Source organism: Gorilla gorilla, chromosome 1, assembly GCF_029281585.2.
Source record: "Gorilla gorilla gorilla isolate KB3781 chromosome 1, NHGRI_mGorGor1-v2.1_pri, whole genome shotgun sequence".
Classification (NCBI taxonomy): Eukaryota; Metazoa; Chordata; class Mammalia; order Primates; family Hominidae; genus Gorilla; species Gorilla gorilla.
In genome coordinates, this window is record NC_073224.2 from 215,924,455 (window position 1) to 215,947,881 (window position 23,427).

General features: G+C 49.2%; 1 protein-coding gene and 1 pseudogene across 1 annotated transcript in view; both read left to right on the plus strand.

Annotated features, from left to right (window-relative positions):
* Nucleotides 1-274: 274 nt before the first annotated feature.
* CNR2 (cannabinoid receptor 2) overlaps nt 275-23,427 on the plus strand; it is a 42,425-nt gene continuing 19,272 nt past the window's right edge. Inside the window, exon 1 of the mRNA XM_004024898.5 lies at nt 275-449. The gene's annotated coding sequence lies outside the window, so the exon portion shown is untranslated. The remainder of the gene's footprint in view (nt 450-23,427) is intronic.
* LOC101126208 (BTB/POZ domain-containing protein 6-like) lies at nt 10,715-13,607 on the plus strand (annotated as a pseudogene).

Here is a 23,427-nt window from a genome sequence, read left to right on the forward strand (position 1 = left end):
AGGCATTGGAATGGCATGTCCTTTTAGGTGATCTACTGTAATGTTGGTGCATTATCCCCATTTTACAGATAAAGAAACTTGCCTTTGGGGAAGTTAAGTGAATCAACATTTTAACGAGGCTGTATTAGAACCCAAGTCCCTTGACTCCAGGGTCTAGGCCCATGCCCCACCCTGGCCAGAGTTCGCTGTGAGAGATAACTCAACCGCAGGGGCAAGAGCATTGTGGCACCAGGGACCTGGAGGGGAAGTGGTAACAGGCACGGAAGGCCAGACCTCCTCACACTCACTCATCTGTGAGAAAGTACAAAAGCAAGAGAAAGCTGGCTTGGGGTGGCACTCAACAGGTGCTCTGAGTGGCACCCACGGCCAGGTCCTGGGAGAGGACAGAAAACAACTGGGACTCCTCAGCCCCCAGCAGCTCCCGGTGCCCAGCCACCCACAACACAACCGTGAGTAGCTTTTTTTGTTGTTTATTTTAGGCTTCTTCCTCATTCCCCAACACCTGTATTCTTTTTTGTTTGTTTGTTTGTTTTTGAGACGGAGTTTTGCTCTGTTGACCAGGCTAAAGTACAGTGGCACAATCTCGGCTCAGTGCAACCTCCGCCTCACAGGTTCAAGCGATTCTCCTGCCTCAGCCTCCTGTGTAGTTGGGATTACAGGTGTGCACTACTGCGTCTGGCTAATTTTTGTATTTTTAGTAGAGACAGGGTTTCACCATGTTGGCCAGGCTGGTCTCGAACTCCCGACTTCAGGTGATCTGCCCACCTTGGCCTCCCAAAGTGCTGGGATTATAGGCATGAGCCACTGCACCTGGCCAAAACCTGTATTCTTACCTTATCCCTTCCCTCCAGGGACACAAGAAGCCAGGTGGGCCTGTCTGGGGCAGGGGATAGATGTCATTTCAGGACACCTGGGGTTGTGGAGGACCAGTCGCAGGAATGTTCAGGGCTGGCATCCCCCTCCTAGGACCAAGAATCAGGACTTTGGCTTTCATTTCATTACAGAGATAAGAATCACACACACAGAGATGGCCTTACTGTGTGCCAGGCGCTGCCCTAAGAGCCTTTAGTGGTTGGATTTATTTAATCCTCACAACAGCCGTATGCAGTAGGCGCTATCACTGTTGCCCACTTGATAGGTGGGGGCTAGGTGACCCCACCTGAAATCACGCGGGCATTGAATGAGAGCATTGGCTTGAGCCTAGGCACTCCGGCTTCGTGGCCCACCCTTCAGCCACCAGGCTATCCTGCCTTACGAGGTGTGGACTGCAACAGTAGATGGGGGCCAGGAAATGACAGGGGCTGGCAGAGGCCTTTGAGATGACCAGGTGAGTCCTGCGCTCTCATTTTATAGATGGGGAGACCACAAGGTAGTGTTAGGGGCACACTGGACTCAGGAGGCCAGGGGTCTGCTTTGGTGTAAGTTCCACTCAGCGGAGGGAAGAGCAGTATTTTCCAGTGTGCCCTGGGGTCAGCGTCCAGGTCTGAATCCCAGCTCTGCCACTGGTAGCTCGATGGCCTCAGGCAAATCACTCCATTTCTTTCCTGCTCAGCTTCCTCTTCTGAGAAATATGGGCCTGAGAAGGTCACTCACAGGCTTGTTGCGAGGGTCGACTGTCTGATGCGGGCACAGGGCAGGCAGCAGCACAGGGCTCAGGAATGGCTGTGGTGGAGAGTTTGATCTTCACCCCATCTGCTCTTGCTGTGGATTTGAGATGAGGATAAAATGAGGCCTGGCTGCTTTTCCCTGGAATGAGTGGCAAGTAGACACGTTGGCAGCATGAAAACCAGGATGGAGGCTGGGGAGAAGTTCAGGGAGACCTCAGGAGGTGGAGTCCCAATAACCCTGGCCCCAGCTCTGTAACCACCTTGTGGCTTACCAGAGTGACCCCCTAACCTGCGCTGGGCAGGTGAAGCATATCCTTTACCCTTTGGCCGGCTAAGGCCAGGATAAGGCAGTGAAGACGGGAAAATGGCAGCCTGGCTCAGCCAAGCAGAGCCCTCCAGCGCCAGCCCCCTCTCTTCCCACCTCATTTTACAGTACCAGTCACTCTTACTGCACACCCTCGGGTGTGCATAAAATGATCTTTTCTTTATTCAGTTGAAGTCACATTCAATAGGACCCTGAGCCTCATCCTACTGGGCTAGGAGGAAATTTAATCTCCAAGTGCACTGAGCTTCCCTCACTCCCATCCCCACCCATGCACATTGACCCAGAGGACACACAGAACATAAGCGTGAGGGAGGCTCCTGGGTCCTCCTACGATGGATGCCCATTGCCCAAATGGACTTGATTGTCTGAAGTCCAGCCTTGCCCACTTCCCTGGCATGCCTGGAGTCCAGATTCTTTGTAAGACCTGAAACCACTGTGTCTCATTTTGACATCCAGGATATATCACCCAGTGACTTCCCCCAGAGGTCCTGCCATCTTCCCAGAAAGCAAATTCTAGGTGCCCATGACCTCTGGTCCCCTCCCAGCCAAGGACAATCTCTCCTCTCCCCTTGGCTGTGGATGGCAGATGGACACTCTTCTCTCCCCACCCCCCACCCACGTGACCTAACCTTCTCACTGCGCTCAGGTTCTCAGGAAAGGACAGGAAGAAGGGTTGTCTTCAAATAGCTTCTGCTTCCTACTGTCACCCCTGAAAAAAGTCCCCGAGCCACGAGACACAAAGGGCACTCTGAAAAGAGACAGGCAGCCCTGTCTTACAGATGAGAAAAACCAAGACTCAGCAGCAGTGTTGACTTGCTCAGTGTCACACAGCCAAGGAATAGCGGAGCCAGTGTGAGCAGAGAGTCCTGCGCTGTGGGTTCAGAGCTTGTGCTATCAATCACATGGAATCACATGGAAACCCAAGTCTCCCTCATCAATTACTCAGGCAACCTGGGGCAAGTTACATCACCTTTCTGAACCTCAGTTTCTTCAACTCTAAAAATGACGCTATCATAGCATTCCCAACCTGCCTCAAAGGGGCTCTTGTTTTTTGTTTTTTGTTTTTTTGTTTGCTTTTCTTTTCTTTCTTTTTTTTTTTTTTTTTTTTTTTTTGAGACAGCGTTTTGCTCTTGTTGCCCAGGCTGGAGTATAATGGCGTAATCTCAGCTCATTGCAACCTCTGCCTCCTGGGTTCAAGCGATTCTCCTGCCTCAGCCTCCCAAGTAGCTGGGATTACAGGCATGCACCACCACGCCCGGCTAATTTTGTATTTTTAGTAGGGATGGGGTTTCTGCATGTTGGCCAGGCTGGTCTCGAGCTCCCGATCTCAGGTGATCCGCTCTTGTTTTTTTCTTAAGCGAAGATTGATGAAGCATTTACTACACATTTGAGCTCTGTGACCGTTCCTCATTAAGTCCTCACCACAGCCTAGGAGGGGGCTGCTATCACTAACCACATTTGCAAGGTGAGAAACTGAAGCTCACACAAGCTTAAGACTTGTCCAAGGGGCCGGGCATGGTGGCTCATACCTGTAAGCTTGGCACTTTGGGAGGCCCAGGCAGGAGGATAGCTTGAGCTCAGCACTTCAAGACCAGTCTAGGAAACATAGTGAGACCCTATCTCTACAAAAAAAAAAAAAAAAAAAAAAAAAATTAAAAATTAGCCAGGTATGGTGGCACATGCCTGTGGTCCCAGCTACTCAGGGGGCTGAGGTGGAAGGATTGTTTAAGCCTGGGAGACTGAGGCTACAGTGAGCTATTATTGCCTGGGTAACTGAGCAAGATACTGTTTCAAAAAAAAAAAAAGAAGGAGAGAGACTTGTCCACAGTCCCATAACTGGTGGTAATGGCAAAGCTGAGACTCAAGTCCAGGTCAATCTGGATCCAGAACCAAGCCATATTGTGGTGGGAATCAAAATAGGAGAACGGGAGTGGAAATGCCTCTAGGTATGGAGATGCAGGGCAGGCTCGGGGACTCATCATCAGGGTTGTCTTTACTGTGTCGCTCGCCAGGCTGCGTTTCAGATGCCATCACATGGACAACCCGAGAACCTGCGCTGGGGAGGAAATTGGAGGGATATCATATGAATATGGCCGGCTTCTCTCCTCCCACCCCAAACTGAGCAGTCCAATCCAGTCTTGTGAGGTGTCCACTCTGTGCCAAGACCCTGAGGCTCTAGCCCTTGGCCCAGGTGACTTCCTGTTTCCATGATGATCTCTGACAGACCTTCCCTGACTGTGCTTAGGCATTATCTTATGTAATCCTCACCTCGGTCCTGTAAAGGCAATTCTCTTTCTCTCCCCAAGCTATAAATGAGGACACTGAAGTCTTGGGAGAGGGCAGAGTGGGAACCCACGCACAGCCAAGGCTCTCGGTCCCCAGCTATGCTGCAGGGACCACCAGAAGAGTAAGATCAGGTCTCAGCCTTCTTCCAGCAGAACCCAGAACAGTGTAAAACTGTTCTCTTTTCCCTCCATCTCCTGGGGAGAGAAAGGATGTACTCAGTCCTCACGCCATGCAGCAAAGACCTCAAATGCCAAGGAGAGAAAATGACAGACAAGGGCAGATTAATGGGGGAGGAACTGCATAGTGGAGTTAGGGCCAAGCAGGGAGGGAAGGATTCCCCAGCAGGCAAGGGAGTGAAGGCTGCTGGGGCCCCATCCAGTCGGGGAGGATGTGGGTGAGCCCATGAGCAGAGGGGACTTCGTGGTTCGGTGTCCGGTGAGCTTCACGGCTTCTCCTCCCCTCCCCCACCTGCTTCCACTGCCCAGAGGGGAGGTCTCTGATCTCCTGCTCATACAGTGAGTCAAAGGCAGCTTTTCCCACTCCCTCACCCCCACCACCCCACCTGTCTCTCAGAGGCTCCCTAGCCTCCCTAGAGGTTGAGGCAACCCCTAAGTTCCTCTTTGAGAGCCACAGCTGCGTTCACAGTGTTGCCTCAGCCCAAATTCATTGAGTTCGTCCTCTGTGTCTCTCCCTGGGTCTGTTTGGGTCCTGGAAAATCTAATGGAGCTGGAAGCTGGGGAATAGAGCCCACTGAGAGCAAGGAAGGAGCCAGAGGGTGCTTCACTGATCTTCTGTAGCCCTCCCTCCCTTCCAATGGACCCATTTGACAGATGAAGCCACTAAGGCTGAGACACAACAGGCAGAGACAGGAGTCAAACCCAAGTCTGTCTTCCCACTACTTTCTACCAGCTTTTCCCACTAGGGAGGGAGATGTTCCAGAAGGTTCACATCATTAGAAGGTCTTGATGCCTGTTTCCATTTTTTAAAAATTAGTGAATAATTATTGTAATATTTAAAAGATTTTTTCTCAATGTGAGATCTTCCTAGGATAAGTGGAAGAATCAAATCTGGCAGGTACAGCCAGGCATCGCTTGAGCCCAGGAATTCAAGGCTGCAGTGAGCCGAGATTGTGCTACTGCACTCTAGCCTGGGTGACAGAGCAAGATCCCTATCTCAAAAATAAAATAAATATTTAAAAAGCGATAGTTGGACAGGCACAGTGGCTCATGCCTGTAATCCCAGCACTTTGGGAGGCCCAGGTGGGCAGATCATGAGGTCAGGATATCGAGACCATGCTGGCCAACATGGTGAAACCCTGTCTCTACTAAAAATACAAAAATTAGCCGGGCATAGTGGCATGTGCCTGTAATCCCAGCTACTCAGGAGGCTGAGGCAGGAGAATTGCTTGAGAACCAGAGAGCCGGAGGTTGCAGTGAGCCAAGATCACGCCACTGCAGCCTGGTAACAGAGGGAGACTCCATCTCAAAAAAAAAAAAAAAAAAAAAAAAGCAGTAGTTAGTGGTGATAGAACAAACTAGCTCATGACTCACAACCAGGCAATTAATCATTCAGCTACAGCTTTGGCTGATATATGGCTTTACATCGTTTTTGCTCTTAATCTGATATCATTTAATTTATACCCTTACTGAGCCAATGATTAAAGACAGCATAAGAAACTGATATCAAAAATACAAGGAAGTTGGGTACGGTAGCTCACGCCTGTAATCTCAGAACTTTGGGAGGCTGAGGTGGGTGGATCACTTGAGGCCAGGAGTTTGAGACCAGCCTGGCCAACATGGTGAAACCCCATCTCTACTTAAAAAATACAAAAATTAGCCAGGTGTGGTGGCACACGCCTGTAATCCCAGCTACTTGGGAGTCTGAGGCTGGAGAACTGCTTGAATCCGGGCGGCAGAGGTTGCAGTGAGCCGAGATCACACCACTGCACTTCAGCCCGGGCAACAAAGCAAGACTCCACCTCAAAAAAAAGAAAAGAAAATACAAGGAAATGATGGTGTTAACTCCTCTGCAGATTTGCTTCAAGATTCTTCTTTTTTCTCTCTTTTTTTTTTTTTTTTTTTGAGACAAGGTCTCCCTCTGTCACCAGGCTGGAGCGTAGTGGCACGATCTCGGCTCACTGCAACCTCCACGTCCCAACCTCCACCTCCCAGGTTCAAGAGATTATCCTGCCTCAGCCTCCCATGTAGCTGGGATTACGGGTGCATGCCACACGCCCGGCTAATTTTTTTGTATTTTTAGTAGAGATAGGGTTTCACCATGTTGGCCAGGCTGGTCCCGAATTCCTGACCTCAGGTGATCCGCCCACCTTGCTCTCCTAAAGTGCTGGGATTACAGGAGTGTGCCACCATGCCCGGCCTGCTTCAAGATTCATAAATTACATTTATCTGATCAACTTTCTTATATGGCATATTAGAGAAATCCTAGTACTTCACAACATTTCAAAGGTTGGTAAGAAGAGAGAAAGATGTATTCTGTCTTTTCCTGTACTGGGTATAAAAGAGATCTACACCTGCAAGGCATATACAGAGAGGCATGCAAATAGGGGCCTGAGACATATTTTTTCTTTTTTTTTTTTTTTGACACAGAGTCTCACTTTGTCACCCAGGCTGGAGTGCAGTGGTGCAATCATGGCTCACTGCAGCCTTGACCTCCTAGATTCAAGCCATTCTCTCCTCTCAGTCTCTCAAGTAGCTGAGACTACAGGCACATGCCACCACTCCCAGCTAAATGAGACCTATTTTATCTTATCATATAGCAAACATAAAATTACTTTTAAGAAGTATGAATTGGCCGGGTGCGGTGGCTCACGCCTGTAATCCCAGCACTTTGGGAAGTGCTGAAGCTCAAGGTGGATCACTTGAGCTCAGGAGTTCAAGACCAACGTGGGCAACATGGCAAAACTCCATCTCTAAAAAAAAAAAAAAAAAGAAAGAAAGATAGGAAAACAAAAAAAAAGAGAAAAATTTTAAACAATACACTTATTGTAAATAGTACATTTTATTTAAAATCACTTCCTTTTTCATGGGCCATAGAAAATTATGAAATGGCTCCAGTAGTTTCCACTGGGGTTTGTAAAATTAAGTTTTCTATGTCCCATACATACTGTTTAATCCTCACAACAGTCCTGAGTGGAGGTATTTTCATTATTCCCATTTTACAGACAAGGACAGTGAGGCTCAAGGAGACGACGTAATTTGCACGAGAGACCACAGCTTTAATAAGGGGCAGGAGGCGGGTACAGTGGTGTGGGCCTGGAGTCCCACTGCTAGAGAGTCTGAGGGGGGAAGACAGCTTAAGCCTAGTTCTCCAAAAAACATCAGAGTGGGAGCAGAATCAGAACTCACAACTATGACTCAGGCTGCCTCTGTCTACCTATTTCCTCCTTATTCTCAGTTGGTTCCGAGGGTAAGTTCAGGACCAACTGAGAATCTGTGTTCAGAACCAACTGAGAATCTCTTTTACACAGAACAGGAACAGGAACTAGAAATCCAGGCTACCTTGCAAGTTTGGCTCCCGAGGCCTGAGATTGGCTTGATACAGTGTCCCGTGATCGCGCTAGATCCCAAATCCCAGGCCAGAGATTGCAACATGTGTTCTTTGTTATGGTCCCAGGGACCAAAAGCCAACAGATGCACAAATGCACCTTAATTAATTCTATTATAGAGAGGTAGAAGGAACTTACAGGAGGATCAGCTCCCCAGATGTCTGGCCTATCCCTGGCTGTTCCTCTTCTCTCCATGGCCTGAGTCCTCATGCCAGGTTTAATTCATCCATCAGCCTCTGCCCAGCTTGTCCCTTTGTCCCCTCCAGCCCCTTTGCCACCACTCACAGATCTTATCAGCCCCATGAGTCAAGCCTCTCTGCTGATGCTGGTTTCCCCAACTACAGAACAGGAGTGATACTAGTCCCCCATCATGGATTTGTTGTGTAGATTATATAAATTAATATATAAATATATATAATATATAAAGTGCAAAGATGGCCAGGCGCGGTGGCTCATGCCTGTAATCCCAGAACTTTGGGAGGCCAAGGCAGGTGGATCACCTGAGGTCAGGAGTTTGAGACAAGCCTGGCCAACATGGTGAAACCCCATCTCTACTAAAAATACAAAAGCTAGTTGGCATGGTGTCGGGTACCTGTAATCCCAGCTACTTGGGAAGCTGAGGCAAGAGAATCGATTGAACCCGGGAGGCAGAGGTTGCAGTGAGCCGAGATGCACTACACTCCAGCCTGGGCAACAGGGCCAGACTCATCTCAAAAAAAAAAAAAAAAAAAGAAAGAAAACAAAAGAAAAGTTAAGTGCAGAGAATAGTGCCTGACACACGGTATACAGTAGGTGCAATTTCAGTATTAGTTGCTACTATTGTCATAATCACCAGAGTGTTTCAAGAGCTGAGCCTGCATGGCTCTCCACATCGCTTCACAAACTCCCCTGTTCTGGGAACCAGCCTGAATTGCAACCTCAACCCCCCGCTGATGCAACCCTATAAGCAAACCAGAATCATGGCTGGGGCAGGGGCTCTACCCTTTGGGATCTGGCCAAACCAGGAAGAGGTAGAGTGGCCTGGAGGCAAACCACAGGTGATTCAGAATGTTCACCACGTGGTTAACCCTGTCTTACTCCTGCTTTAGAGAGAAGCTACCATGAAAAGTCCTCATCATCAGGGGACAGACCTCTCTGTCCCCTGGTTATAATGCCTTACTTTGTATGAAAGTTTCCTTTCCTACAGAGAGCACTTCATGGACAGAATGGGTGACTGGCCACTTCCAGGTGTGATTTTAACAACGCTCCTCCCACCCCCAGACAAATGCATACTTCCCGATGGCTGACAGATTTCACAGTAACAGGCTACCCTCAGGGTGAAAGAGATCCACACATGCTTATCAGTCATTTACGCTGTAATATCACAGAGCATCAAATAATTTTCTGTAGTAGACTTTCTTTGAAAGAGGGAGATAGGCCTTTTAGTTCTTGTTATAAAAATGAAGATTAGCCAGGTGCAGTGGCTCACACTTGTAATCCCAGCACTTGGAAGCAGCACCAGGTAGATCACCTGAGGTCAGGAGTTCGAGACCAGCCTGGCCAACATGGTGAAGCCTTGTCTCTAATAAAAATACAAAAAAATTGGCTGGGCATGGTGGCAGGCGCCCGTAATCCCAAGCTACTCGGGAGGCTGAGCCGGAAGAATCACTTGAACCCCAGGAAGCAGAGGTTGTAGTGAGCCAAGATCGCACCACTGCACTCTAGCCTGGGTGACAGAGCGAGACTCCAAAAAAAAAAAAAAAAACAAAACAACGAAACGAACAAAAAAACCAGAGGTTCTGAGTGACATCATCTGGATCACAAAGGAGCTCCCTAGTGGGGCAAAGCTAAGATTCCTGTCTTCAGGCAGTGTGAACTCTGGAATCTGGTAAAGCAGAAAATCGGGAGCCCAAATGCAATTTTTTAACATTTCAAAGGGCCCCCCAGAAAGATTAGAGAGAAGATTAGAGAAAGCCGCAGGAGCCAGCTGAGCAACTAGGAGCCAGGCTCCTGTGACAGTTGCAGACCTGGGCACAGGTTTGGGTTCACATCGGGCTCTGCCCTTTTGTGCAACCTCAGACAAGTCACTGCATCTTTGCGCCTCCGTCTCCTTGTCTGCAAAACAGAGATGATGATAATAGGACCACCCTTCCTGACTTACTGTGAGGATTAATTGCATTTTACACAACTAGCTATTGTTAAAGTGAAGCTCCCCACAATCCCATTTTCACCCTTGCATTTATGGCCTGGCAGGTTAGGTTCTGCAAGGCTGTTTCACAGATACTATGAGGAGCACTTTTGATATGTTAACCTAGGCATGCCCTTCTTACGCACGTTAAAAAGAAATGCTTTTTTTTTTTTTTTTTTTTTTTTTTTTTTGACAAAGCCTGGGGTCTCACTCTGTCACCAGGCTGGAGTGCAGTGGCACATCACGGCTAGCTGTAGCTTCAACCACCTGGGCTCAAGTGGTCCTCCCACCTCAGCCTCCCAAGTGCCTGGGACCACAGGCATGAACCACTACCCCTGGCTAATTTTTTTTATTTGTAGAGGCGGGGTCTTCCTATGTTGCCCAGGCTTGTCTTGAACTCCTGGGCCCAAGGGCTCCTCCCACCTCAGCCTCCCAAATTGCTGGGATTACAGGTGTGAATCACTGCACCTGGCCTCACTTTGAAAATTAGAAAGCAGGTTACCCTCCTTGAGGATGCTGGCATGTGTCAGAGAGAATACCTCCAACCAATCCATTAAAAAGCAGTTATTGCTGCGGCCAGGCCTGGCCCGGCTGCGCTAGGCTAGGCTCTGGCAGGATCGCAGGGGCGGGGGTGGTAGGGGCACGGGTGGCAGCCCCGCGGGTCGCAGCGCCGCCGCCGCCGCCGCCCATGAATGGTGCTGCCCCTGGCCTGCCATCACCGCCGCGTCGCTCAGCGCCCGACCTCCTTGCTTTTGCTTGCAGAGCCGCTCCCGAGGCCCCGGCGCGGCGCGAGGGCGCGGGGCGGGGGTCCACAGGCGCCGAGGCTGCCCCCGACGCCCCGCCCGCGAAGATGGCGGCGGAGCTCTGCGTCCCCGCCAGCGCCGCGGCCGCGGTCCTAGCCCACAGCAACGCCGGCGCCGCAGTGGGCAGGAAGGCCGGGCAGCGCAGCCTGCACCGCGCCCCCGCGCCCGCGCCCGCGCAGCCCACACTTGGCAACAACCACCCGGAGAGCCCCAAATGGCGCGGTCCCCCACGCTGCGCGAGAGGAACGCGCTCATGTTCAACAACGAGCTCGTGGCCGACGTGCACTTTGTCGTGGGACCCCCGGGGGCGACCAGGACGGTGCCCGCCCACAAGTACGTCCTGGCTGTCTGCAGCTCCGTCTTCTATGCCATGTTCTACTGGGACCTGGCAGAAGTCAAATCTGAAATTCACATTCCAGACGTGGAGCCCGCAGCCTTTCTGATCCTATTAAAGTACGTGTACAGTGATGAAATCGATCTGGAAGCGGATACGGTGCTGGCCACTCTGTAGGCTGCTAAGAAGTACATCGTCCCAGCATTGGCAAAAGCCTGCGTCAACTTTCTGGGGACAAGTCTGAAAGCCAAGAACGCCTGCGTCCTGCTGTCCCAGAGCCGGCTGTTTGAGGAGCCCGACCTGACCCAGCGCTGCTGGGAGGTCATCGACGCACAGGCCGAGATGGCCCTGCGGTCCGAAGGCTTCTGTGAGATGGACCGGCAGACGTTGGAGATCATTGTCACTGGGGAGGCCCTCAACACCAGGAGGCGGTGGTCTTCAAGGCCGTCCTGAACTGGGCCAAGGCAGAGTGCAAGAGGCAGGGGCTGCCAGTCACCCCACGAAACAAGAGGCATGTTTTGGGGCGAGCCCTCTATCTGATCCTAATTCCAACCATGACCCTAGAGGAGTTTGCCAACGGCGCTGCCCAGTCAGACATCCAGACATCCTGACTCTGGAGGAGACCCACACCATCTTCCTGTGGTACACGGCCACCAACAAGCCCCGCCTGGACTTCCCCCTGATCAAGAGGAAGGGCCTCGCCCCGCAGAGGTGCCGCCGATTCCAGTCTTCTGCCTACCGCAGCAACCAATGCCAGTACCGCGGGCGCTGCGACAGCATCCAGTTTGCAGTGGACAGAAGGGTATTTATTGCGGGGCTGGGCCTGTGTGGGTCCAGCTCTGGGAAGGCTGAGTACAGCGTGAAGATTGAGCTCAAGAGGCTTGGGGTAGTTCTGGCTCAGAATCTGACCAAATTCATGTCGGACAGATCCAGTAACACCTTCCCGGTCTGGTTTGAACACCCGGTCCAGGTTGAACAAGACACCTTCTACATGGCCAGTGCTGTTCTGGACGGCAGCAACCTCAGCTACTTTGGGCAGGAGGGGATGACGCAAGTGCAGTGCAGAAAGGTGGCCTTCCAGTTCCAGTGCTCCTGGGACAGCACCAACGGGACTGGGGTCCAGGGTGGGCAGATCCCTGAGCTCATCTTCTATGCCTGAGGTGCCCGGGGAGGCTGCAGCAGGTCGGCGAGTGGATGGAGGGGAAATCAGGACACTAACTGCTTCCTGACACCATGAAAGGCCACACTTAACCTTGTCTCTCTTTGGCATGTAGTCAGCTGAAGCTTGATTCTGTGAAGTAGGCACCTTTTCCACACAGCCAGAGCTGGGGGATTGGAGTCCTAGGCATCTCTGGTACACTGGGGTGCACGTCTCAGGTGGAGGAAGATTTAGGGCACAAGACAGGCCCCAGATCCCCTCCCAATGGCACCCATGCCACCTGCTTTGAGGGGTTGCATGTTCCTGCCACCCTCTTGGATACTAAGTGGTTCCAAGCTTAACTGTAGACCTTCCCTTCAAATCTAAAATCGGCAAAAAGTCACTTAAAATAAGGGACTTCTGTAATAAAGGTTGCCTACAATTAAAAAAAGAAAGAGTTACTGAGCAGTGACCATGGGTGAGGCAGGTGCACTTAAGATACGGGAGTGAACAAAACAAATAATAAGCCTTAACTCCCTTGGAGCGACCATTCTAGTGTCCTGTTACTCAAATCAGTCTCCCCCAGCATTCGAGGATCAGAGATTTTAAGGACAATTTGGTTGGTTGCTGGAAACATGGCTCGGTAAAATGGTCCAAGGTGGGAAGGATAAAAATGAGATCAGGGAGGCCAGGCGCGGTGGCACATGCCTGTAATCTCAGCACTTTGGGAGGCCAAGGCGGGCGGTTCACCTGAGGTTGGGAGTTCAAGACCAGCCTGATCAACATGGAGAAACCCCATTTCTACTAAAAATACAAACTTGGCCAGGCGTGGTGGCACATGCCTGTAATCTCAGCTACTTGGGAGGCTGAGGCAAGAGAATTGCTTGAACCTGGGAGGCGGAGGTTTCAGTGAGCCGGGATTGCACCATTGCACCCTAGCCTGGGCAACAAGAGTGAAACTGTCTCAAAAAAAAAAAAAAAGAGATCAGGGAAGAGATGGTTGCCCAGAAGTATAAGAGAGACCCCATGCCCCTCCGTCTATAAGCCTCTAGGGGTTCACCTTGCCTGCCGCCTAGACAGAGCCGATTCATCAAGACAGGAGAACTGCAATAGAGAAAGAGTAATTTATGCAGAGCTGGCTGTGCGGGAGACCGGAATTTTATTATTACTCAAATCAGTCTCCCCCAGCATTCAAGGATCAGAGTTTTTAAGGACAATTTGTTTGGTTGCGGGGAGCCAGTGAGCCAGGAGTGCTGATTGGCCAGGGATGAAATCACAGGGGGTCGAAGCTGTCCTCTTGCGCTGAGTCAGTTCCTGGGTGGGGGCCACAAGATCACATGAGCCAGTTTATGGATTTGGGTGGTGCCAGCTGATCCATCAAGTGCAGGGTCTGCAAAGTACCTCAAGCACTGATCGCAGGAGCAGTTTAGGGAGGGTCAGAATCTTGTAGCCTCCAGCTGCATGACTCCTAAACCTTCCTTCCTTTCTTTCTTTCTTTCCTTTCTTTCTTTCTTTCTCTTTCTTTCTCTTTCTTTCTTTCTCTCTCTCTCTTTCCTTCCTTCCCTCTTTCTTTCTTTTCTTTCTTTTTTTTCTTTTCTTTCTTTCTGATGGAGACCCCTCTGTCGCCCAGGCTGGAGTGCAGTGGCACGATCTCAGCTCACTGCACCCTCCACCTCCCAGGTTCAAGTGATTCTTCTGCCTCCCCCCTCTCGAGTAGCTGGTATTACAGCATGCACCACCACACCTGGCTAACTTTTGTATTTTTAGTGGAGGCGGAGTTTCAGCATGTTGGCCAGGCTGGTCTTACCTCCTGACCTCAAGTGATCCACCCGCCTCAGCCTCCCAAAGTGCTGGGATTACAGGCATGAACTACCACACCAGACCCTAAACCATAATTTCTAATCTTGTGCCTAATATTAGTCCTACAAAGGCAATCTAGTCCCCAGCCAAGAAGGAGGTGTACTTTGGAAAAGGGCTGTTATTGTCTTAGTTTTAAACTAAGTTTCTCCCAAAGTTAGTTCAGCCTATGCCCAGGAATGAACAAGGATAGCTTGGAGGTTAGAAGCAAGATGGAGTCAGTTAAGTTAGATCTCTTTCACAGTCTCAGTCATAATTTTGCAAAGGTGGTTTCACATCTAGGCTGCCCAACTTCTGTGGTCAGGGTCTGGCACCAGATATATGAGTCTGAATTCTGACTCTGCCATTTACAAACTTTGTGACCTCGGCAAATCCAGTCTAGCTGAGCCTCTGGTTCCTCATAGATAAGATCGTGAAAATGAGACAATCTATCTCCAAGGGCAGTTTGGAGGATAAAGGAGACAGCGCATTTCTTTGTGGTAACATTTAAAATCTACTCTTTTAGCAATTTTGATACGTGTATCATAATATCACATTGTATTCCATAAATATATACAATTATTATTTGTCCATCAAAAATAGAATGAAAACATTTGAAATTAATATATAGTACGGGCCAGGTGTGGTGGCTCACGCCTGTTATCCCAGCACTTTGGTAGGTGGAGGCAGTTGGATCACCTGAGGTCAGGAGTTGGAGACCAGCCTGGCCAACATGGTGAAACCCCGTCTCTACTAAAAATACAAAAATTAGCTGGGCATGGTGGTGCACATCTGTAATCCCAGCTACTCAGGAGGCTGAGGCAGGAAAATCACTTGAACCCGGGAGGCGGAGCTTGCAGTGAGCCAAGATCGTGCCACTGCACTCCAGCCTGGGCAGCAGAGTGAGACTTTGTCTCAAAAAAAAAAAAAAAAAAAAAATTGGCCAGGCGTGGTGGCTCAAGCCTGTAATCCCAGCACTTTGGGAGGCCGAGGCAGGCGGATCACAAGGTCAGGAGATCGAGACCATCCTGGTTAACTCGGTGAAACCCCGTCTCTACTAAAAATGCAAAAAATTAGCCGGGCGTGGTGGTGGGCACCTGTAGTCCCAGCTGCTTGGGAGGCTGAGGCAGGAGAATGGCGTGAACCTGGAAGGCGGAGCTTGCAGTGAGCTGAGATCATACCACTGCACTCCAGCCTGGGCAACAGAACAAGACTCCATCTCAAAAAAAAAAAAAAAAAAGGCCGGGCACGGTGGCTCACGCCTGTAATCCCAGCACTTTGGGAGGCTGAGGCGGGCGGATCACAAGGTCAGGAGATCAAGACCATCCTGGCTAACATGGTGAAACCCTGTCTCTACTAAAAATACAAAAAAATAATAAAAAAATAGCTAGGCGTGGTGGCGGGTGCCTGTAGTCCCAGCTACTTGGGAGGCTGAGGCAGGAGAATGGCGTGAACCCGGGAGGCGGAGCTTGCAGTGAGCCAAGATCGCACCACTGCACTCCAGCCTGGGTGACAGAGTGAGACTCCATCTCAAAAACAAACAAAAAATAAAAATAAAAAAAAAATAGTATGGATTTGAACAACAACAGAAAAGGACACAGTGCTTCTAAAAGGCCTTTCACAGTGCCTGCCACAAAGGAAGCACTCAGGAGAGAGTGGCAAATTTATTTTCTTCACATAGTTAAACCACAACAACATATTGCAACAGTTTGCATGCTGAAGAAGAGATAAGAATCCAGCTGCCTTCTCATAAACCAGACAATTAAAGAGATTTGCCACAAAAAGTTGTTTTCATTTAAAAATATGTTACTTCAGGGCGGGCGTGGTGGCTCATGCCTGTAATCCCAGCACTTTGGGAGGCTAAGGCGGGTGGATCACAAGGTCAGGAGTTCAAGACCAGCCTGGCCAACATAGTGAAACCCTGTCTCTACTAAAAACACAAAAATTAGCCAGGTGTGGTGGTCCCAGCTACTCAGGAGGCTGAGGTGGAAGAATTGCTTGAAACGGGGAGGCAGAGTTTGCATTGAACCGAGATCGCACCACTGCACTCCAGCTTGGGTGACAGAGTGAGACTCGGTCTCAAAAAAAAAAAAAATTATATTAACATGCAATAGGATTATTAATTTTTTTTAAGTTCTCAGTTTTAGTCTCTAATACAGCAAGTACTAATAGGTGTAACCTACATCAACAAAAGCTATTTATTGCCAAGGTAACTTTTAAGACGGTAAAGGGTCACTGAGACCACGAAGTTTGAGAACTTCTGCCCCAGGCTTTCGTGATCTGCCTTTCTCACGCCAGCTCTTTTGCAATCTGACAACACCCCTGTTTTCTGCCCCATGTGATTAATTGCATAACTGCCATGTTTGAAGGACCTTTTGAGATCTCATCAAAAAACCACTCCTGGCAGGGTGCAGTGGCTCACACCTGTAATTCCAGCACTTTGGGAGGCTGAGGCGGGTGGATCACCGGATCACCTGAGGTCAGGAGTTCAAAACCAGCCTGGCCAAAATAGTGAAACCCCATCTCTACTAAAAATAGAAAAATGGTGGCAGGCACCTGTCATCCCAGCTATTTGGGAGGCTGAGGCAGGAAAATTGCTTGAAGCTGGAAGGAGGCAGCTGCAGTGAGCTGAGATCTCGCCACTGTATTCCAGCCTCCAGCCTAGGTGACAGAGCAAGACTCTAGAAGAAAAAAAAAAAAACACACTCCTGGTGCAGATGGACCTACTGAGAAGGAGGCTATTGTGCCTGAGGTTACACAGCCATCAGTTCCACCTGGGACTGGAACCAGCATCCTTCCTATCTCCTTAATCCAGGGCTCTCGTCATGACGGCAAGCTAGCAGGTGCTCCCTGGCACAATCTCAGCTTCCTGTTCTTTCATCTCTAAAAGTCTTGAGTGGAGACAGGGTCTTCCTCCTCTGCTTTCCTGTCCCACCCTTCCCTCCTGCCTCTCATCTCCCTCTTTGACACTCCTCCTACCAGCCCAAGGGCACAATAGAGATGACATCGTCACTCTCATTGGTTACCAACTAGCAAAGAACTTGAGAGAGTGAGGAGAAAGCTCTAATGTGTTCACATATATAGCATCTATATAAGCTGCCATTCATGGAGGGCTTAGTGTGTGGCAGGCACTGTATTAGGCCTGCGCTAACTCAGTTAGTCTTCATGCCTCCCCACCACTGATGAGACAAGTACTACTTGTTACTCCTGTTTTATGGATGAGGAAACTGAGTGAAAGAGATGAATGAAGTGAGTGTCTTTACTTGAGAACAAAAAGCTAATAGTACTTGGCAGAGCCAAGATTGGAACTCAGTGCTATCTGACTCCAAAGCCCAACAGCCTGATGGGTAAATCCTTGCCGGTGAGAAGGTCCAGACTCCACCAGTAAGGTGGGAAAAGGACTAAAGTCCAGGGCCTGGCAGGGTGTGGTGGCTCATGCCCGTAATCTGAGCATGAACTTTGGGAGACCAAGGCGGGAGGATCACTTAAGGCCAGGAGTTTGAGACAAGCCTGGGTGATATAGTGAGACCCCATCTCTACAAAAAGTAAATAATAATAACAATAACTCAAGGCCAGCTAATGGTAGCAATGAAGGCATTACTGAGAAAAAATGGTCAGAAAAATAAAAGTCAAAAAGAGAGAGAAAATAGATGGGATTTGCCCCTGGAAATAAAGACAAAAGATTGTGCGTGGTATCAGGGCCCCTCACCCTATGCAGAGTCATGCATTCCATCCTGCCTCTTTACCAATCTGACCTTGTCATGACACAAGGACTCAAGTCCTGGCCAGGCGCTGTGGCTCACGCTGTAATCCCAGCACTTTGGGAAGCTGAGAAGGGCGGATCAAGAGGTCAAGAGATCAAGACCATCCTGGCCAACATGAAACCCCGTCTCCACTAAAAACACAAAAAATTAGTTGAGTGTGGTGGCGCGCACCTGTACTCCCAGCTACTCGGGAGGCTGAGGCAGGAGAATCTCTTGAACCCGGGATTCGGAGGTTGCAGTGAGCTGAGATCACGCCACTGCACTCCAGCCTGGTGATAGAGCGAGACTCTGTCTCAAAAAAAGAGAGAGAAAAAAAAAGGACTCAGGTCCTGGCTTTGTCCGCCACTTGCTATGGGTTTTTGGGCAAAGGACTTGCCCCCTCTGAATCTATTTGCTCATGGAATAGTTGAGCAAAACCTGCCTCACATAATAGCCATGAGCCTTCCCAGGCTGTGTAAATTGTCAAGTATGTTATGAATGTAAGCATTATTAGTCCATTCTCTAAAAGAGAAGTTGCTGAATTATAAAATAATTGAAAAAGGAAGAAGATATTTGGAAAGACTCAACAAAACTGTCCTGTTGGCAGGTTTCTTTTCTTTTTTTTTTCTGAGTTTTGCTCTGTCACCCAGGCTGGAGCACAGTGGCATGACCTTGGATCACTGCAACCTCCACCTCCTGGGTTCAAGCGATTCTCCTGCCTCAGCCTCCAAGTAGCTGGGATTATAGGCACACGCCACCATGCCTGGTTAATTTTTTTGTGTTTTTAGTAGAGATGGGGTTTTGCCATGTTGGCCAGGCTGGTCTCAAACTCCTGACCTCAGGGGATCCGCCCGCCTCAGCCTCCCAAAGTGCTAGGATTAGAGGTGTGAGCCACCATGCCCGGCAGTGTTGCAGACTTCTAATTAGTCAGTTAATTTACCAAGTATTTGTTTGGAGATGGGAGGGGAGAATGGAAAGCAACTGGATGGGATCCTAGTTTTCAAATAAATGGACAAGATTGTGGATTTCCAATGTCCCCAGCAAGTTTCTTTTTCTTTCTTTCTTTCTTTTTTTTTTGAGACAAAATTTCACTCTGTTGCCCAGGGTGGAGTGCAGTGGCAGGATCGTGGCTCACTGCAGCCTCTGCTTCCCAGGTTCAAGTGATTATCCTGCCTGGCTGATTTTTTTTTTTTAAATTTATAATACAGATGGGGTTTCACGGTGTTGGCCAGGCTGGTCTCGAACTCCTGACCTCAAGTGCTCCACCATCTTGGCCTCCCAAAGTGCTGGGATTACAGGTGTGAGCCACTGTGCATGGCCAACTTTCTTTCCCTCCCTTCCTTCCTTCCTTCCTTCCTAGCTTCCTTCCTTCCTTCCTTTTATTAAAAAAAATTTTTTTTTTTGAGACAGAGTTTCACTTTTGTTGCCCAGGCTGCAGTGCAATGGCATGATCTCAGCTCAGTGCAACCTCCACCTCCCAAGTTCAAGTGATTCTCCTGCCTCAGCCACCCGAGTAGTTAGGATTATAGGCGAGCCACAACGCCCAGTTACTTTTGTATTTTTCACTGTAGAGATGAAGTTTCACCATGTTGGTCAGGCTGGTCTTGAACTCCTGACCTCTGGTGATCCACCCACCTCGGCCTCCCAAAGTACTGGGATTACAGGCGTGAGCCACTGCGCCCAGTCTCTTTTTTTTTTTTTTTTTAATTTGAGACAGGGTCTGCTCTGTCACTCAGGCTAGAGTGCAGTGGTGTGATCACGGCTCACTGCAGCTTCACTCTCCTGGGCTCCAGCAATCCACCACCTCAGCTTCCTGAGTGGCTGGGACTACAGGCACACAACACCACACCCAGCTAATTTTTGTATTTTTTGTAGAGATGGAGTTTCATGTTACCCGGGCTGGTCTCTAAGTCCTGGGCTCAAGTGATCTGCCCACATCAGCCTCCCAAAGTGCTGGGACTACAGGTATGAGCCACGGTACCCAGCCCCCAGAAAGTTTCTTAACGTTCCTGAGCCCCAATTTCTTCATCTATAAAATACGGAAAATAATAAGATTCTTGAAGGGTTGTTTTGAGATTTAAATGAGGTAATGTGTAGAAAGTGCTAGCACAGTGCCAAGCACTCATCGTTATCCCCCAATCTTCTTTACAAATGGCAATACTGGGACAAGAGAGAGTAGGTGGCTTCTGGATAGATCCAGCTGGTGCCAGAGCCAGGGCTCAAACCCTGAGCACCTGAGATTCCAAACTCAGGACCCTTTTCTTTCCACCACATCCAACACTCTTGATAGTTCAATCAGGCAACCAATCTCCTGCTTAATTAGTTTTAAATAATTATTTAATCTGCACATACAGAACGTAGGGATTAGTTTCCCCATTCACAGAGGAAGAAACTGAAGCTCAGAGAGTTTGAGTAACTTTCCCCAAGGTCACACAGCCTATCAGTGGCCGACCTGAGATTTGAACTCAGTGATGTTTCCTTCTAAAGCCTTGGCACTTAACCTTGACTAAAGTGGAAAGGCCTCAGACATCATTTAGCTCTGCTCTGCCCAGGAGAGAGGCTGGAGATGATGATGCAGAAGGAAGGTCCAGGAAAGGTCCGGGGAGACTGAGTGAATCCAGACAGCCTGGGTGGGGGTGATGAATGGTGAGTGGACAGCAGGCTGGGGATGGAATCCTTCAGCCCCACAGGGAAGACTGAGTTTCTTTGATAACCCGTAGACATTTGAGAAATAAACTATAGATAGAAGACCTTAATAACAATCCTTTGCTCTTAACCTATACATTACACATTCTTTCCTTTTATTTTTTTGAGACAGAGTCTCACTCTGTCGCCCAGGCTGAAGTGCAATGGTGCGATCTCTGCTCGCTGCAACCTCCACCTCACAGGCTCAAGTGATTCTCCTGCCTCAGCCTCCCAAGTAGCTGGGATTACAGGCACCCGCCACTACTCCTGGCTAATTTTTGTAGTTTTAGTAGAGACAGGGTTTCACCACGTTGGCCAGGCTGGTTTCTAACTCCTGACCTCAAATGATCCGCCTGCCTCAGCCTCCCAAAGTGCTGGGATTACAGCATGAGCCACCGCCCCCAGCCTACACATTCTTTCCTTAAAAAGAGTAGAGGTGGCTACATTATAAATTGGGGCAGTTAAAATAAAAGCAAAGCATTAGAAACCACTAAAAGGAGCAATAAATAAATCAAGAACCGACCTTGAATGGCCCTGTGACTGCACTTCCACACTGCATTGAGCTCTGGGCTTGCTGGCAGCCAAGGGAAAAAGAAGCACAGAAGTGGGTCTGAAGAAGGCTGCTTTTCTCCTAATAGACATTCATTGATTCTATAAATCCATTTTAAATATTTAGATGCTTACTTTGTGCCAGGCTTCATGCCAGTTGAGGTGCTGGAAACCCCAGGAGGAATTTATTAAAGGAATTGACTCAGGAAACAACTCCTTTGCCAGCCCTTTTCATCTCTCCTCTAGGAAAGCTTCCATATTTTGCCTTATATCAATAAACCTCCCCTGGGACCCATATCACTAGAGAGATTTTAAGTTCCTTCCCTGCCCAGTGCTGTCCCACCTCCCCTGCCAAACCCATTTTAGGAGTGACTGTCCTGGTGGCCTGTTCACAAGGTCAAGAGCCTGGGCAGGCACCATCCTTCTAGTTCACACTCTGCTTCAGGGCTGCTGCTTGTGGTTCCAACCTCTTTCTGCAAGTCTGGTTCTCCGGGCCAGGAACACTAGGGTGAGAAATATGGTCAGGCTCAGGAGGCACAAGGACTTGGAGTGGTGAGAAGTGTCTGTCATGGGCTTGGGATTGAGGAGTGGGAGCTTGAGGCCATCAAATTGCCTTGCCTGGCTGGGCTGAGTTCCATCTCCCCAAGACTGCTCTGCTCAGCTCTGGCTCCTATCAAAAGACCTCCACCAAGAGTCTACTGTGGGAATACCATTGTGCTAGGAGACACTTTTTTGAGCAAGTGAGATACAAAGATGACTCCATTCCCAGACCCAGATATTACTCACAAGACAAGGAGCTCACAATCCAGGAAGCAAGATGTGGAATGGACACATATCATACAAGGTAGACAGTGGTCTGTGCAGTAAGACTCAACAAAGGGAGACCAGAGAATGCTTCTTGGAGGAGGTGGGTTTTGCTATCAAAGTAGTTATAAAAAGAGGTAAGATTTGGGCTTTCTTTTTTTTTTTTTTTTTTTTTTTTGAGATGGAGTTTTGCTCTTGTTGCCCAGGCTGGAGTGCAATGGCACAATCTCGGCTCACTGCAACCTCTGCCTCCCAGATTCAAGCAATTCTCCTGCCTCAGCCTCCCAAGTAGCTGGGATTACAGGCGCCCACCACCACACTTGGCCAATTTTTGTATTTTTAGTAGAGGTGGGGTTTCACCATGTTGGCCAGGCTGGTCTCGAACTCCTGACCTCAGGTGATCTGCCTGCCTTAGCCTCCCAAAGTGCTGGGATTATAGGTGTGAGCCACCGTGCCTGGCCTGATTTGGACTTTCAGTATAATTCATAAGCTCACACACACACACACACACACACACACACACACACAAAAGATGTGGTCAAAAAACCCCACAGTCTACAGCCCCAAATCCCAGAAAACTTTATTACAACTGCAATCAAGGGCTACAAAGAACAGAGGGAGGCCAGCCAGGAGCAGTGGCTCACGCCTGTAATCTCAACACTTTGGGAGACTGAGGTGGGCAGATCACTTGAAGTCAGGAGTTCGAGAACAGGCTGGCCAACATGGTGAAACCATGTGTCCACTAAAAATACAAAAAATTATCCAGGTGTGGTGGCTCACGCCTATAATCCCAGCTACTTGGGTGGCTGAGGCACAAGAATTGCTTGAACCTGGGAAGTTGAGGTTGCAGTGAGCTGAGATCACACCACTGCACTCCAGCCTGGGCAACAGAACAACAATCTGTATTCCAAAAAAAAAAGAAGAAGACCAGAGGGGGACTAAGAGAAGAAACGTGGAAGGAAAGCCCCATGGCTGAACACAGCAGCAGGGGCCCAGCCAGCTGGGCAGCAGGTCAAGAGGGTCACTTTGATCTATTTCTTTTTTTGTTTTTTGAGACAGAGTCTCACTCTTGTTGCCCAGGCTGGAGTGCAGTGGCGCGATCTCGGCTCACTGCAAACTTCGCCTCCCGGATTCAAGCAATTCTCTTGCCTCAGCCTCCCGAGTAGCTGGGATTACAAGAGTGCACCACCACGCCCGGCTAATTTTGTATTTTTAGTAGAGATGGGGTTTCACCATGTTGGCCAGTCTGGTCTCAAACTCCGGACCTCAGGTGATCTGCCTGCCTTGGCCTCCCAAAGTGCTGGGATTATAAGCGTGAGCCACCTCGCCCAGCGGGTCTGTTTCTGATGGGTCATTCTTGCAGGTTGAACAAGTTTTCCAAAATGTGGTGGTTTGTCCTCAGTGGTGGCAAAGTGTCAGCTGAGAGTAAGTAGGGATTGTTCTATCTGCCTTGGCTCTCAGGCGAAGGTCAGGCATGGCTGGAGGACAGAATCCTTTTCTTCTTCTTCTTTTCTTTTCTTTTTTTTTTTTTTTTTTTTTTTTTGAGACAAGGTCTCACTCTGTAGCCCAGGCTAGAGCACAGTGG